Below are 15,357 nucleotides of genomic sequence, written 5' to 3'. Positions count from 1 at the left end.
TTAAACCCTCTACCTGTCCAGGTTTGGGAAAAGAAGTATTTCCAAAGATACCTAAGTTTTGCAATCTCTTTTACTATTAGGCCTAGATGTGATGTTCCTGTGGATTTCAGGCTCAAATGTTTCCTAAAAATATCAAAATGCATTAAAATGCTGGTCAACTGAATTCTTGTTGTAATTCAATTCTCTTCCCCTTTCTTCCACTTCAAGTCCACACTGGAGTAAAATCCCCACCTCGACACAAATAGATTATGAAGAACTATCGCCCTATGATGCCTCATTCTGAATTTGGCTCTGACTGCAATGTCTGTCAATCATGTAACACTTGGATCCTCTATAACAACAGCACTGCACAAAGACATACAAAGTTCAGCCAATTTCTGAATATGAAACTGAGAGAAGTCCCAGATGAATCCCTCTCCTCCTTGGTCTCTTAGAATCTGCCAAGATGGGAGTATGTTGTGGGAATCATTCTTTAGAGACAAACAATGGCCTTTTCAACCAAAAGAGTAACATTTAACAATGCAAACATCTTCCTAAAATGACTTGTTAACACCGCACAACATTTGACTGCCCATCAATGAAAGCAGGCCTCTAAATAATCACTTGCCGCTACTTCCAGATTCTCTCCACAGAAGCCAAAGTTGATCAACCTTTCATCCAAGACAAATGGCTTACAGAACACCACTGAAGCCTAGCTGTGTGAAACAAAATCCGATTTTGAGCTCCCCTTTCCTGGTACCAAGACCCACACTGTCCTTGCACAGGACAATCAGCCAGTCACTGACTCTTGCCCACTTTCGATATGATAGATTTGGTAAAGGAAGGGGGGTTAAGGGAGTGGCGCAAATCCTAAGTGCCTTTGCCATGTCTTGTTGGACTGAGCTCCCAGAAGGCAAGTGCTGGGTAGCCCTGCTGATCACACATGGCTTTCAGAAACCATTTAATACACTGGAGCTGATAGTTGTGATCCTCGAATCTTGCTAGAGTTCAATCCTATATCCATAGACACTGAAGACATGAAAACTGGCCGCTGCTTTCAAGAACAGCCAGTTAGAAGGGCGTATTTCCAAGCTACTTCAAGCCCCAGGAGAGGGCTGATTACCACTAAACTGACAACAAGAGTGGGTGTGATATAGTGAAAGGCCACAGCCATTAGAAACACCCAGAATAATGAGATTCATATCCTGACTCTGACAGGTACTACCTGTGTGACTTTGGATAAGGAGCTGAACTTCTCTGCACCACACTTTCCTTATCTATAAACTGGTATAATAACAGGACTTACTGTATAGGGAAACTGTGAAAATTGAGATAAGGCAGAGTAACAGATACATGGTAGGTATGCTGATGATGGCAGTCATCATAAGAATGGCTTCCGTGTATTGAGTGCTTACCTTGTGCTCAGTTCAATGCTAAGAACAAATCCGTTTTCTCATACAATCCTCCTAAGTAACCTCTGCTATTAATTCCATTTTATAGATGAGGAAACTGAGATTCAGAGAAGTGAAACAACTTGTCCAAAGCTATGAAGTGTGAGTCTAGAATTCAAATTCAGACAGCGTAGCTCCAGAGACTGTACTCTTAACCACCATGATGTAGTAGTTTTAGTAATGACAGAAGTAGTGCAGTAATGATGTTAATACTAATTGTACTATTGATAGCAATTGTACTGTAACAGCAATTTTGCTAATAAGAGTAAATAAGACTAATCGAACTACTAAGAATAATTATTAGTATCATGATTTCCACAACAGCAGCATGAACATTATGGAAGTAGACATCATTGCCATTCTCCCTGAAAAGGGCCCCCCTGCTTGCTTCCCCAGGGTTGGTAATATTTGCCGCCTGTGTGTGTTTAAGCCATTTGAGCCCAGACCCGACAGCCAGATTCAGGTTGTGCTAGAAGGAGCTGTCAGCACACCCTCTGGCTTCTTCAAGTCAGACAACTGCTAGCCACCATGAGGGGGTCCATCTGGTGCCAAAATGAATTTTGAAAGACAGGCAAACAGGACACCAGCTATGCCAGGGAGAAACAGAATCAAGGGAGCAGGGGATCTTCTGCCTCAAAGATGAGCTAGGGCGGGGCGCCTGTCAGCAGCCCATCGTTAGCACAAAAGCTATGCCGGGCACACACCAGATCCCTGTTACCCTAAGCTGGCCTGTCACTTGGCATGCTGGCAGAGTCCCCCGCCTGCCCCTTCAACAGTGGATCACTTGCTGAAATTGAAAGCTCGACCATCTGTCGTGGGGAAGACACGGCCGTCAACTGGTGCCTGAGGCCTCACACAAGCCCTTATGTGGCAAAGACGCTCTGAAGGGTCAGTTCTTTTGGGGAAAGCCAGCCCTACCCCAGAGGGAGCCTCTGAAATTCTTTCAAAGTTTTCCCCTAAGTAAAAGCCAAGTGCCTGACCCTTTCGGATTACGCTTCCTTAAAGGAACTGAGAGGAGTTAGAAGGAGGAGTTAAAAATATCCCCACTGAGAAACAGACATGGCACACGAATTTGGGGGATGACTTATCAGGCTAAGTTTATAAGGCCTTTGTAAACCGGGGGACACGTGCACATCTGCTGGCCTACGGAGAAGATTTCAGATTCCGAGGGGGCTTTTAACAAAGCAGAGGTTATTGTAACTCAAAACCTCACTTTTGTCTAATGAATTGCTGCATTTTGTGAGGCGGGTGTGTTTGATAAAGTGTTGTCAGGAGAAAAAGTGTGGCAGCCTTACCCCAACTGTGGGAAACTGACCCACAGCAGGACAAAGCCCCTATTGACCCTGTAGAGTTCCAAGGAGTTCCATAAACTCCAGGAAACAGCCTGATCAGGATCAAACTCCTTTTTAACTCAAATCTTTTTTTTTTTTTTTTTGAGGGGGGAGGGAAGGAGGTCACGATAAACTCGACATATTTCTGTTAACTTTCAGTACAAATAATATCATCTTGTGTTCATGCAATGCGTTAATTATTCAGAGCACTTATATTACCAATATCTCACTAAATCCTCATGGAATTTCTATAAATTAGGTGCACCAGGAATTATCAAAGCCATTTGAAAGGCAAGAAAACAAAGACAACAAAATTAAGGGATTTATCTAGCCAACAACCAATCTTGTAAATTGACCAAAAGGACTAGTCATGGTATGTGTTTTCCATGAACTCTAGGATTTTATAAGTGATCTTAACCATCACTTAGTCTAACCTCCTCATTTTGCCTATGAGAAAAATGAGGTAACAGAATACATGACAATATTCACATAGTTAATAATGAATATCAGAGCTGGAACTATAATCCGCATGTCCTGATGTCTAGTTATATGATTTTCCCAACATAATATTAGCTTCTCAAGCCAATCCTGTAAGAGCTGAATGCCTGTGCTCTGAAACTGTTTAGTTTACTATCTCAAATGAGGAAGTGACAGTCATAAAACCAAAAGTGACATCCTATTAAAAGTTGTATCTGGGTTCACCGATCAGGCCAGTGTAGGACATTAGCCCATCATGGAACTAACTGAACCCAACACAAACATTTGTAGAACAAAATTGCTTATTCAATGACATACCTGTATCACCTTTTGCCAAGCAACAGATACTAGTATCTAGTTTGAGTAGCTTCCTTGTAACCAGCACAATACTCAAGACCAACAGGCACCTCTGGACTCCCCCAAAAGGAAAATTAATTCAATTAGTCAGCAGGATCTGACTCACCTACATGAGGATATAAAATTTTTAAAAAATCATCCCTGCATGCATAGTGCCTGGCATAAGACCTAGAACCCAGTGGGTTTTCAGTAAATACTTGCTCAACTAAATGGAGTCTAGGGTCTCCAAGGGATAGAAATAAGGGTGTTTTTACAGTAAAGACAGCAGTAGAGCATACTGGGCAAGAGCTTGCATTGGAGCTAAGACAAGCCTGGGTGAATTTCAACAATTCTCTGAACCTCAGTGGCCTCATTAAAACATGAGAATAATAGTACCTCTCTCCTAGGATCACTGTGCAGCTTTCACCATAATTTTAGCTTTACTCCTTAATTAATTGGGTGACTTTAGACAAATTATTTAACCTCTCTGTGCCTCAATTTTCTCATCTGTAAGATGGGAGGAACATCGGAACCTACTTTAAAGAGTTAAGAGAATTAAATGAGTTAACATACGTGGAGTGTTGAAATAGTACCTGCCATAGAGGAAGTGATAATTCGTTTCTTCATCATTTAACCCTGGCAACTGCTTACTGCCTAGCACTCAGAGATGTTGAGATTTTCAGATACAAAAAGTATTCTTCACTCTTTAAATGTTAAGGTCAAGAAAAGAAGGAAAGACTTATGTACCCAATGAGAACTATAGGTTTCACTGAATGACCTAAAAAAGAAAAAAAAAAAGAAGAAGAAGAAATAACCACCAAAGAAAGATAATAATGACTACAGCAGCTTTACCCAAAGGCTAAGACACATAAAGGAAAGGAGTAGTGCCTTAAATCGTGGAGGACTCCAGCTAGTCAGAAGTGAAGGGCACACACAGTAAAACTGCCCATTAGGCAACAGCTTGTGAGGCATTATTATGCAAAGCATTGCAATCGATCTGGGCTGAGCAGGTTGAGTTTTTACCTCCCCTAACCCAAATTCTGAAAAATCACATTTGGATTCTTGCAGCTGCTCTCATAATGTCCATGCTGGACAGGAAAAGCATCAAGGCACACCTAAACTGAGACATAAAACCTCCATTTGCAATCTTAAGGCTCCTCGAAAGTTCCTCTTGACTTATGCCTGCAGATGGTTATGTGGCAGATGATCCTTCCCGAAGATATTCAGGACATGGAGACTTGCTCTGGCCCAATGCAGGAAACAGCTGTGTGGAAACAACTGTGGGGTCCCTTCCGTGTGAAGTTCAAGCTGCTCCCACCCCACACACACTGGAGGGTAGACAGCAAAATGCCTCATGATTAAAAGGACCTCTTTGGAAAAGTTGTTTCCATAGACAGCACCATCACCTTTGCTTTGAAAAAGAAATGCAGAACCTCTTGCCTCCATGACCAAGCCTACTGCCCAGAAATAGCCAAGGAAGTCTTTCTAAGAGTCTAACGATTCTCTCCCAAATTGAAAATATTGAACCAAAAAGCACCTATCCCTACCCAGCCCACCTGAGCTGCCAGGGGCTTTATCTGAAATGTTGTCACTACCTCCTGGTAGCCTTCAAAGACACAGAGCTCTGAGAAGAGATAAACAAGAGTCTCATAGCCCTGAAAAATGGATCTCTCTTGCAACAGAGCAGGCCAAAACAGTGAGAAGGAGAAAACTCTATTTTCAATGTCAAAGAAAGCATTTTCGTTCCTAGCACACAGAAGTAGTTGTAGAGTACAGTTCATCCATGTGAAAATCTGATACCCATAAGGCTGCCAAAATCCCAGGATGCCACAAGGGCAGGCTGAAGAGGCTGAACCCATGTAAGGGTAAAGGTTGCTCACTGCCAGGCTGACTTCCTCTCCTTTTCTGATACTAACATGCATTCCTGAGAGAGACCCTCTTTGACTTAAGCACCAATCATTCTGTTTGAGAGGTGGGTGGGCAGAAAGGGGAGGAATAAGATCCTGGAGGGAATTCTGCACGGATGAAGCAAATTCTCTCCTCTCTCCCCACAGTGGAAGGTGGAATGGTACCGAGTTGTGGCACTATCTTGGGGATCCCAGGGGGAAAGCATGTGGCTGCCCCTATTCTTGGCCACTGACTTCAAGAAGTTTACCTTTTCCGCTGGCCAAGGTCCTTTAGATCTTGGGCATTTCTGGAAAGTGTTCTCAGCCTGAAGGGATGAACATGATCAACCTGAAAAGCATTCATTACCTCAGAGCTCAGAGTATGCCCTTGAGGGAAGGGCATCATTAGTGGCAAGAATTTAAAAAAAACAAAATGGTGCTGTCACAGCACAGCAGCCAATGAAAGAATTTAAAAATAGTTTTAAGGAAAAGGACCCACTCCACATAGGTCTCCTCATACTCGAAGTCAAATCTGAAAGGCAGGAAAAAGGCTTGAGACAGTGAATAGGTAGAGGACAGGACAACTAACCAGTGGCCAATGGGGAAAGAAAAAATTACGATTTCTTAGAAATGACACAGAGAAGGCAGGTTAGAGCAAGGGGGCTGTAGCTTAACACTGACTTCTGGCTATCTGGCCCAACTTACTCCCCTAGCAAGGTCTGACTGGAAATTTAAGAAAGAAAGAATTCTAAGTTCATGTGTGGTAGAGATGTTTATCCTCAGGGATGCTCTTTTACACAGATTACTCAAATGCCAAGTGTTTCTTGCCAAAACATATTAAGGTGCAAACTCTGGCCCTGGGCGAACATTTGAAGTCATCCTAATGATTTGAAATATGTGGCAGGAATGAGGCAGATCACAAAACCAAGTGTCCGTCTGTCCTTCTTGGAACTGGGGACAGACTGAGGACACATTTGTTTTAAACTGTTTCCATTACAAGGAACCCAATTTCTACTGAGAATCATGGCCACAGAGTTCCTGCAGACCTAGGGACAGGTTTTGAGCAAAGGTATCAGGTCTTGCACTTCTGGGTTACTGGTGCAAATCTTTCCCCAGGCTGAAAAGGATGCATAGGCAGGTGGCAACTTTGCTTCAGTAACAGCAACCCACCCCACAAAGCCAAGCATAAAAAATGAGGCAGGAGGAGCCTCAGCTCCCCAGCTTAGCAGTTACTACAGCAAACACAAGCACTACACCATGTGTAAGGCCCTGTCCTGAGTGCTTTGTATGTATTAATTTATTTACTCTGTACAACAGTCCTATGAGATTCTACTTCTTTTCTCGTTTTATAGATAATGCTACCGAGAGGTAAGGGGTAATTTGCCCAAGGTTTCCCATCTAGTAACAAGTGGAGCTGAGATTTGAACATAGGTAGTTTGACTCCAAAGCCCACATCCATTAAACTATATTCTTTACATGTTATATATATATCATGGGATCATAGACCATACCTGGTTATATTCTTATTATCATCACCAGATTCATTCAAAATTACAACTGAAGCCAGCATAATCATTTCACTGGAAATGCCAACACTTTCACTAGATTATAGCCAATTATAAATTTTAATATTTTTTGAGTTTGCTTCCAACCACTTTCACCCTATTTGTGATCCCTCAAATGCATTTTAACCATAATGAAAGACCAGTGGGTGATCTGGTAACAGAACCAACCCAAATATGGAGAACAGTGGCCAAAACAAAACCAATGTAATCTGGGTCTCTTGGGAAGAGTCAATGAACATCATCATAAGGATTAAGTTATACTATATGTAGTTATGATTGTCACCAGTCACTACTTTTGTATGTCTTTCATGCAGACAGAAAGCCAGGGGTTGAAAATGAAAGGCTGTTAATAGCTCCTTGTTCAGTACATATGTGTTTAGCATTTTAAAGCAGATTCATTTAGAATCTCATGTTAGAATTTCACTTTTCCCTTCTAAGGGTTCAGAGGGTTTTGATATTAACTTCCCCTGTGGAGGTGACAGATGTCAGACAGATCAAGAAGTTCAAGTCCACAGTAACTGAGGCATACAGTTCTGCCTGGATGCTCAACTTATGATTCTTTTCAAGACTTCAAAAAGTACAAATGTTCGTTGTCACACATTCATTCACTTACTCAACCAACAGACTTTCCAGAGAGTCCAATATGTAGTGATTCTTCTCATTCAATACCAATTTTACTAAGAGCACCATAACTTTGGTTCAAGTTTTTCTCCAAAAGAAAAATAAAAAAGAAGACAACTCTTTACATTCAAATTCCCAGGAAAACTTTTGACTCTTAGGATGATAGAGTATTCGAGTAATTGCCAAGGAAGATTGAATACTTTTAAAATATTAATCAGTTGTGGGTGTTCTGGCAGGGGCTAGATCAGTGAGTCTTTCAAAGTCCCTAATAATGCCAATAAAGTGATCTCCTACTCTTCACTTTTCAGCATTCTTTGCTAAGTCACACCGAGCTACATCCTGTGCCCTGAACATGAAATCTCCTTCCTGCCTTCACCATAGGCTGCCTCCCTGGATCTGAAATGCCTCCCTCACTCCCACACCATCTCAGCTTCCCATCATCCCACTTATCCCTCCAGGTGCGGTATAAATGTACTGAGCTCATGAAACCTTCCCAGATACCCGGAGCTAGAATTAATCCCTGCCACCTACACTCTGTTACAGCACTTGTCACACTTGGCCTTCACTGCAAGGCCTGCAGTTGCTTATATAATGGTCTGCCCCTCCGTGACACCATGGACTTCTGATAGTGCCTTTCCATTCCCGACAGCATCTCGCACAGCTGTACATGCAAAAAAACACTGAATACACAGCTGATTTAAACTAGCTGCAAATATTAATGGCAGTTAGCTTTGAATTATAGCATAAAGATTATTTCTTTCTTCTATATTTTCTGAATTTTCTATGAATAGGCACTACCTTAATGAAATAACAAACAACTGCATTGTAAAACTTGAAGTGAATATCATTCAGCACAGAACCTAGGGACGTTGGCTCCATTCTACAAGGAATAAATTAGTAACTAAAGATTATGAGTGGCTTTCTCAAAGTCTCTATGCTCTAAGATTTACCTTTTAACTCAAATGTGAACACTTAAGAGCTATCCATCTCACACTCTGTGAAATGTACATCATTTATTAGTTTCATATTGCATAATTCATACATGAGTATCAACTGGGAAGGCTCCACACCACTGGTGTCCTTAACTTCCTACTTAATATTTTAAACTTTGATGTTGAGAAATTTTTATCTCCAAGTTAAACCTGCCATTGTTTTCCCATCATTCAAGTGTAAACCAAAGGAGTAAAAGGCCATGTAACTAAAGTCTGTTTAGTTCCTTCTCCAAAATTCTACAGACCATTCTGTTGACTTTTGTTGAAACCCTTAGTTAAAACTCTTAATGATTTACTATTTCTTCATTCAGCCTATTTCCTTAGGTTCTATTTATTCATTCAGTCTGTCCTTATTCAATAAGTATTTACTAAGCACATACTTTGCACCAAACAGAAGGCATACAAAAGAAAACCCAGTCCCTTCCCTTGTGAAAGTTCATCGAAGTACAGTTCTCAGGCTGTCTTCATCAGCCTTGAGAAACTTGCCCTGGCAGAGAGAAAGTAGGAACTGTATGCAAATTTCTGTACATACTCTTTCCTGTGGGATGAGTCCACTTGGACCAGAGGGGCATTTGAAGAATTTTGATGCACACTAAAGCTTGAGAATTGATAGCTAGTTGATTCTTAAAATTAACAATAATACCAATACTATGTGATAAGTGAAATCATGGAGCTATATACCAGAAATTGTGAATTGCCTGGGCATCTCATCATGTGCAATTGAAATTCAGCATAAAAACTTAAGTAGGGGCCAGGCGCGGTGGCTCACGCTTGTAATCCCAGCACTTTGGGAGGCCGAGGCAGGCAGATCACGAGGTCAGGAGATCGAGACCACGGTGAAACCCCGTCTCTACTAAAAATACAAAAAAATTAGCCGGGCGTGGTGGCAGGCGCCTGTAGTCCCAGCTACTCGGAGAGGCTGAGGCAGGAGAATGGCGTGAACCCGGGAGGCGGAGCTTGCAGTGAGCCGGGATTGTGCCACTGCACTCCAGCCTGGGTGACAGAGCAAGACTCCGTCTCGAAAAAAAAAAAAACAAAAAAAACTTAAGTAGGGCCAGGTGCGGTGATTCACACCTGTAATCCCAGCACTTTGGGAGGCTGAGGCGCATGGATTGCTTGAGGTCAAGAGTTTGAGACCAGCCTGACCAACATGGTGAAACCCTGTCTCCACTAAAAACTAAAAAATTAACCAGGCGTGGTGGCAGGCACCTGAAATCCCAGCTATTCTGGAGGCTGAGGCAAGAGAATCACTTGAACCTGGGAGGCGGAAGTTGCAGTGAGCTGAGATGGTGCCAGTCTAGGTGACAGAGAGAGACTCCGTCTCAAAAAAACAAGTCAAAACACTGCTGCGTAGAAATAAAAATAAAATTTCCCCACCCATCCTCTCTTATCCCAGCACAAGCTGCAGGGAAAGAAAAAGGTTCCTAGCCAGACATAATGGTTCATGCCCATAATCCCAGCAATTTGGGAGGCAGGCAGATCACCTGAGGTCAGGAGTTTGAGACCAGCCTGGCCAACATGGTGAAACACTGTCTCTACTAAAAATACAAAAATTAGCCAGGTGTGGTGGTGCACACCTGTAATCTCAGCTACTCGGGAGGCTGAGGCAGGAGAATCACTTCAACCCAGGAGGTGAAGGTTGCAATGAGCCAAGACTGAGTGACAGAGGGAGACTCTGTCAAGAAAGGGAAGAAGGAAAGGGAAGGGAAGGGAAGAGAAGAAAGGAAAGGAAGGAAAGGGGAGGGGAGGAAGGGAAGTGAAGCAGGGAGGAGAAGTCAAGGGAAGGGAAGGGTAGAAGGGAAGGGAAGAGAAAGGAAGGGAAGAGAAAGGAAGGGAAGGGAAAAAAGGAAGGGAAGAAAATGGAAGGGAAGGGAAGAAAAGAAGGGAAGAGAAAGGAAGGGAAGGAAAGGGAAGGAGGGAAGGGAAGGGAATAGAAAGGAAGGGAAGGGAAGAAGGGAAGGGAAGGGAAGAAGGGAAAGGGAGAAGAGGTGAGGTGAAGGGTGTGGAGGGGTGAGAAGGGGAGCGGGGGAGGAGAGGGAAGAGAAGGGTAGGGGAGGGTAGGGGAAGGGAGGGGAAGGGGAGGGGAAGGTGGGGAAGGGTGGGGAGGGAAGGGTGGGGAGGGAAGGGTGGAGAGGGGAGGAGAGGGAAAGGGTGGGGAGGGGAGGAGAGGGGAGGGGAGGGGAGGGAAGGGGTTCCTGTTTGCAGTAGAAAGCTGATATTTGGAAACTTTGTCCTTCAAGGAAAATAAATAAACTCACTTTTCAACCAAAAAAAAAAAAAAAAAGTACATATAGACAAAAGGGATCAGCTGAAAAAGCTATTCCCCAAGGCAGGGGAGGGGGAAAAAAAACACAGAATCTTGCTAAGGATGAAAAGTATTTTGAAACTATTTTAAATAATCACTACCCTTTTAATATTCACCGCATCTGTCTGTTCACTTTTCCCAGCATACCCTCCCTTGACCCAATCTCAACATCTTCATGTGTTGCCTGCCATCCCCTGGCCTCACACATCACTGGGGATAATGAATTTAATTTGAGCAATGGATTTCATTGAAAAAAAAACTCTGCATCCCAATATGCCACACAAGCTGAGCTCAGATAAAAACAAGTGACTCCTTAATTTGGATTTAAAGCTCACGACCAGTCTACAAATAAAAATGACCAGTGAGCATCATGCCCACAGAGCACTGACAATAATCTCTTGTGCTCCAAATTATTCTAGTCTATATTATGGACGATCCAATAAGCCTGTGTGTTCTAGTCCATAAAAATATAAGAAGAAATTTATCATTTTGAAATCATAATGCAAAATAGAGTCTGACACTTTATTAAGCACTATTTCTCATGATATCATAAGGATGCTGATGGAAAATGAAACTAAAGCAGTATCAGAGACGAACAATGACAGCATTTAGACTTTCTGAGGGTGCTTTGTAGCTCACAGGTCACTCGCTCGCCCTCCCCACGTGTCACTTTTGAACAGCTTCAGTTTAAACCTGAAACACTGGAAACATAATTCTGAAAAAAGCTTTCATTTCATCACAAAATTGGTTGATCATTTACTAAAACAAAGAATGCTGGAATGGGATAAGAAATGATCTAATCCAGATATTCTTAACCAGCACTCAGTGGATGGTCTACATGGTGTTCGTGATCACTCCAACATTGTATGCAAACTTTTGTATACTTGTTTTCCTGTGGAATGGGTCCAGAGGCTTCAGATGATGGAAGGAGTCTGAATTGACTGCCAGAATCCTTTTTATTCTGTTTTGATAATAGTCTGCTATTCTCTTTTTAGAGAACATCTTCACCCTCACTCAAGAGTCTTTACATTTCAGCAGCATAAACTCATTCCACACTTGGACCAAAGCGGCACTTGTGATCTAGGCCCGGCCAGTCAGAGCATCATAACCCCCAACTATGTAACTGCTTTAGAGACTGGCATGTGACCCAAGTCAAGCCAATCAGGCTCTATCTGAGCTAGTCTCAGGACTTTTGTTTGGGTGGCTTTAAAAAAAAGAGATGCAATTTCCATTTATGAGAGTTGAACCCAAAAGGATGTGCAGCTGGGGTTGCTGGAAAATTCAATACATTTGGGATGAATCTATAATAGAATATAATCCACTCATATTCCACCTTGTAGAGATCACTGGAAAAGTGAGTTTTCATAGGTAGGGAAGAGAGAAGGTAGGACGAGCTTACATCATACAATGCCCTCCAAGAAAGATAAGGAGAAGTGGGGAAGGAGATGTGCTTAGAGGGTGGCAGGAGACAAGACAGTCTCAAAACTGTAAGAGAGAGAATATTCAATAGAGTGCTGGTAACTTTTAGGCTCCAGAACTTCAATATTCTTAAGTCTATCACATGCACACACACTCACATACACATACATTTATGTATATATTTTTTATTTCTCATACAGAATTGCTATTAACTTTCAAAATGATAGAAGCTTTTAAATGCAGAGTCTCAAACTCAGACCCTGCAGAGCCCAGGAAGGTCAATCAATGAGTGAACTAGGCTGCATGTAAAACCACAGCGAGTACTGGGAATTATCAGAACTCAAGAGTCAATGTCTTGTCTTCAGGGACAGCTTGACTCTTCTCCAGCCGACTGACTCCACAGGGCAATATGGGTACAGTGTTGTCAGACTCTCCTATTTGAAGAGAAGCTGGAAATACATATTGTTAAGTGTGAAATTTGCCAATCTTCCAAACAACAGAAGGGCCAGACGCAACAAATCTGGTAGAGGGATGCAGTTTGCATCTCCTGCCCTAAACTGTAATAACCAAAGTGGCAGCAAGTCATTTGTCTGCAAGACTAGGGCAGGGCCACTTTGTGCCCATTTTAAAATAAAAACAATAACAAAACAAGGACCCCTGTGGCTCCACTAAATGGGACTCCTCTCATTAAAAACCAAACGTAGTTCTTGCTTTTGAAGCAATGGCGTGTTTTGTTTGTTTTGTTATTTTTAAGGAACGCGTCACTTGAAATTCAGATGTAGTCAAGCTTGATTTTCTCCCAGACCTTTGGCAGCTGACGGGTTGGGTGAAGGGAGAAGTTGGGAAAAGCATCTGGTCCCAGAAGCAAAAGTGAAGGCAGTGCATATTTACCAGCATGAGGCTGTCCACAGACAGTGAATAGAGACACAGGGAAAACCTCCAATACCCACCTGTTCACAGCTGGATTTCCCAGGGCACTTAATTTAATCAGAAGCAGTAAGTTTTAGTAGCATTTTACAACCAATTAACCATGCAGGAAACAAAACAACTGACTCTGTGCCTTCCTCCCTGCTTCTAAAGAGTCTGTGGCCTCAAAAGTCAGCAATTTGGAACTCTCTGTATGAAAGAAGACGCCATCAAACCCAGCACAAGCAAGTTTTTTCCCTTCCTACATTTAATGGGAGGACACTTGGATCTGGCCAGGCCTTGTTGGCATGGGAATCACTCCCATTTTCACATAAAGAGCTCCCATTTTGATCAGCACATGCCAGGCACTGGGCATTTACACAATCATTCCAATGAATTCTTACCACCACCTCTTTGTTAGGGCCTACTATATTCCCATCTACAGATGAATGTACTGAGGTGAAGGGAATTAGTAAAAGAACACAAGGTCACATATAAATGAAAGAACCAGGATCTGGGCCCAGAATATATTATTCATAACAGAGAGCAAAATCTTAGCATAGAACTCACTGATTTCCGCCAGGCGCGGTGGCTCACGCCTGTAATCCCAGCACTTTGGGAGGCCGAGGCGGGCGGATCACGAGGTCAGGAGATTGAGACCATCCTGGCTAACACGGTGAAACCCCATCTTTACTAAAAATACAAAAAATTAGCCGGGTGTGGTGGCAGGTGCCTGTAGTCCCAGCTACTCGGGAGGCTGAGGCAGGAGAATGGCGTGAACCCGGGAAGCGGAGCTTGCAGTGAGCCGAGATCACGCCACTGCACTCCGGCCTGGGCAACAGAGCAAGACTCTGTCTCAGAAAAAAAAAAAAAAAAAAAGAACTCACTGATTTCCCCTGCACCGAGTTAAAAGTAAGACCACGTGATAAGAGCCAGCTTCTGGTATTAATGGGGATAAACTTCCTTGTATCAAAAACAGGTATTCAAACTTATGCTAAATTCTATAGGCAATAATTTTCCACTAAATCAATAACGATTTTTAAAAACAGGCTATACCTTTTAAACTGTGCATCACTTTAAAAAATCATTTCTAACTTTTCTTTAATTGATCCTCACAAAAAGTCTTGAAGTATGTGACAGGGAGTGAATAAAGTCATTTCCATTTGACAGATGAGTCTACTGAAGCTCCAAGAAGTCAGTTGGCATGGCCAGGGTCACCCAGCTGATTAGTGGCAGCCTCTGGTTCCCATTTGTGAGCACCCTAGCCATGGCGGCTACTTTTCACATCCACAGACATGCCAAGCTCTTCCCCACCCTGGGTCCCGGAGGGATCTGGCCCTAGTTCTCTCCCAGCCTTCAGGCCTCTGAGATGTCATCTCCCCAGGAATATGTTCCTGTATCCTACCTCAGTGGTCCCCCTCTCATTCCCCATCACCGTCATACCCAGATCCTATTATAGTGCTTGGCATCTGGCAGTCAAATATTTGCTAAGTGAATGAGTAAGTAAGTAAATGAACGCCTGATGAATTCTCAACTTTCTGAATTTTCCAACTCATAATAGTGACTATGCATCAGGACTTTCTCCCCAGCACCTCTGGTCATCTGTAGTGTAACACATGAAAACAAATCCTGCCCCAGCAATACTTAAGGACCCACCCGCTGAAATGAGACCATGGTGGGACACCCCCTGCCCTGCTCCAAACACACACTTGTTCTTCAATGTCTTTCTCAGTTGACTCCAGGCTAGATTCTTAAGTATGGCAGGAAGAGCCATACAATGTGGAGGATATAAATAAAAATGGTCATAAAACAATCGTTTATTAAAGCAAAGTAGAGAGTCTTCAAAGTTAAGAAGAGAAGAAGCTACCAGCAGGTATAGCAGGCTACAATAGAGATCCCTAATTCTTCTCTGAGTTTTACATCCCTCTCTCTGGGGTTCTTCTGCTGATGGCTACCAGATGTCAGAGAGGGGCCTCTGAGAGAAACCTGACACAATCCTGCACCCCAATTTAAGCCAAGAGGTGTGGTGAGAGAGCAGTGGGTCTGCTTGAACCTAGTATGTGTTCCCTCTCAATGAGTCTACTTCCAA

At 42.8% G+C, this 15,357-nt stretch overlaps 1 protein-coding gene across 4 annotated transcripts in view; it reads right to left on the bottom strand.

The window, feature by feature from the left end:
- Positions 1-15,357, bottom strand: part of EBF1 (EBF transcription factor 1) — a 404,123-nt gene that overhangs the window by 146,851 nt on the left and 241,915 nt on the right. The window lies entirely within an intron of this gene.

Source organism: Nomascus leucogenys, chromosome 2 (genome assembly GCF_006542625.1).
Source record: "Nomascus leucogenys isolate Asia chromosome 2, Asia_NLE_v1, whole genome shotgun sequence".
Classification (NCBI taxonomy): domain Eukaryota; kingdom Metazoa; phylum Chordata; class Mammalia; order Primates; family Hylobatidae; genus Nomascus; species Nomascus leucogenys.
Note: the sequence above shows the minus strand (reverse complement) of the source record. Positions and strands in the feature narration are given on the sequence as shown.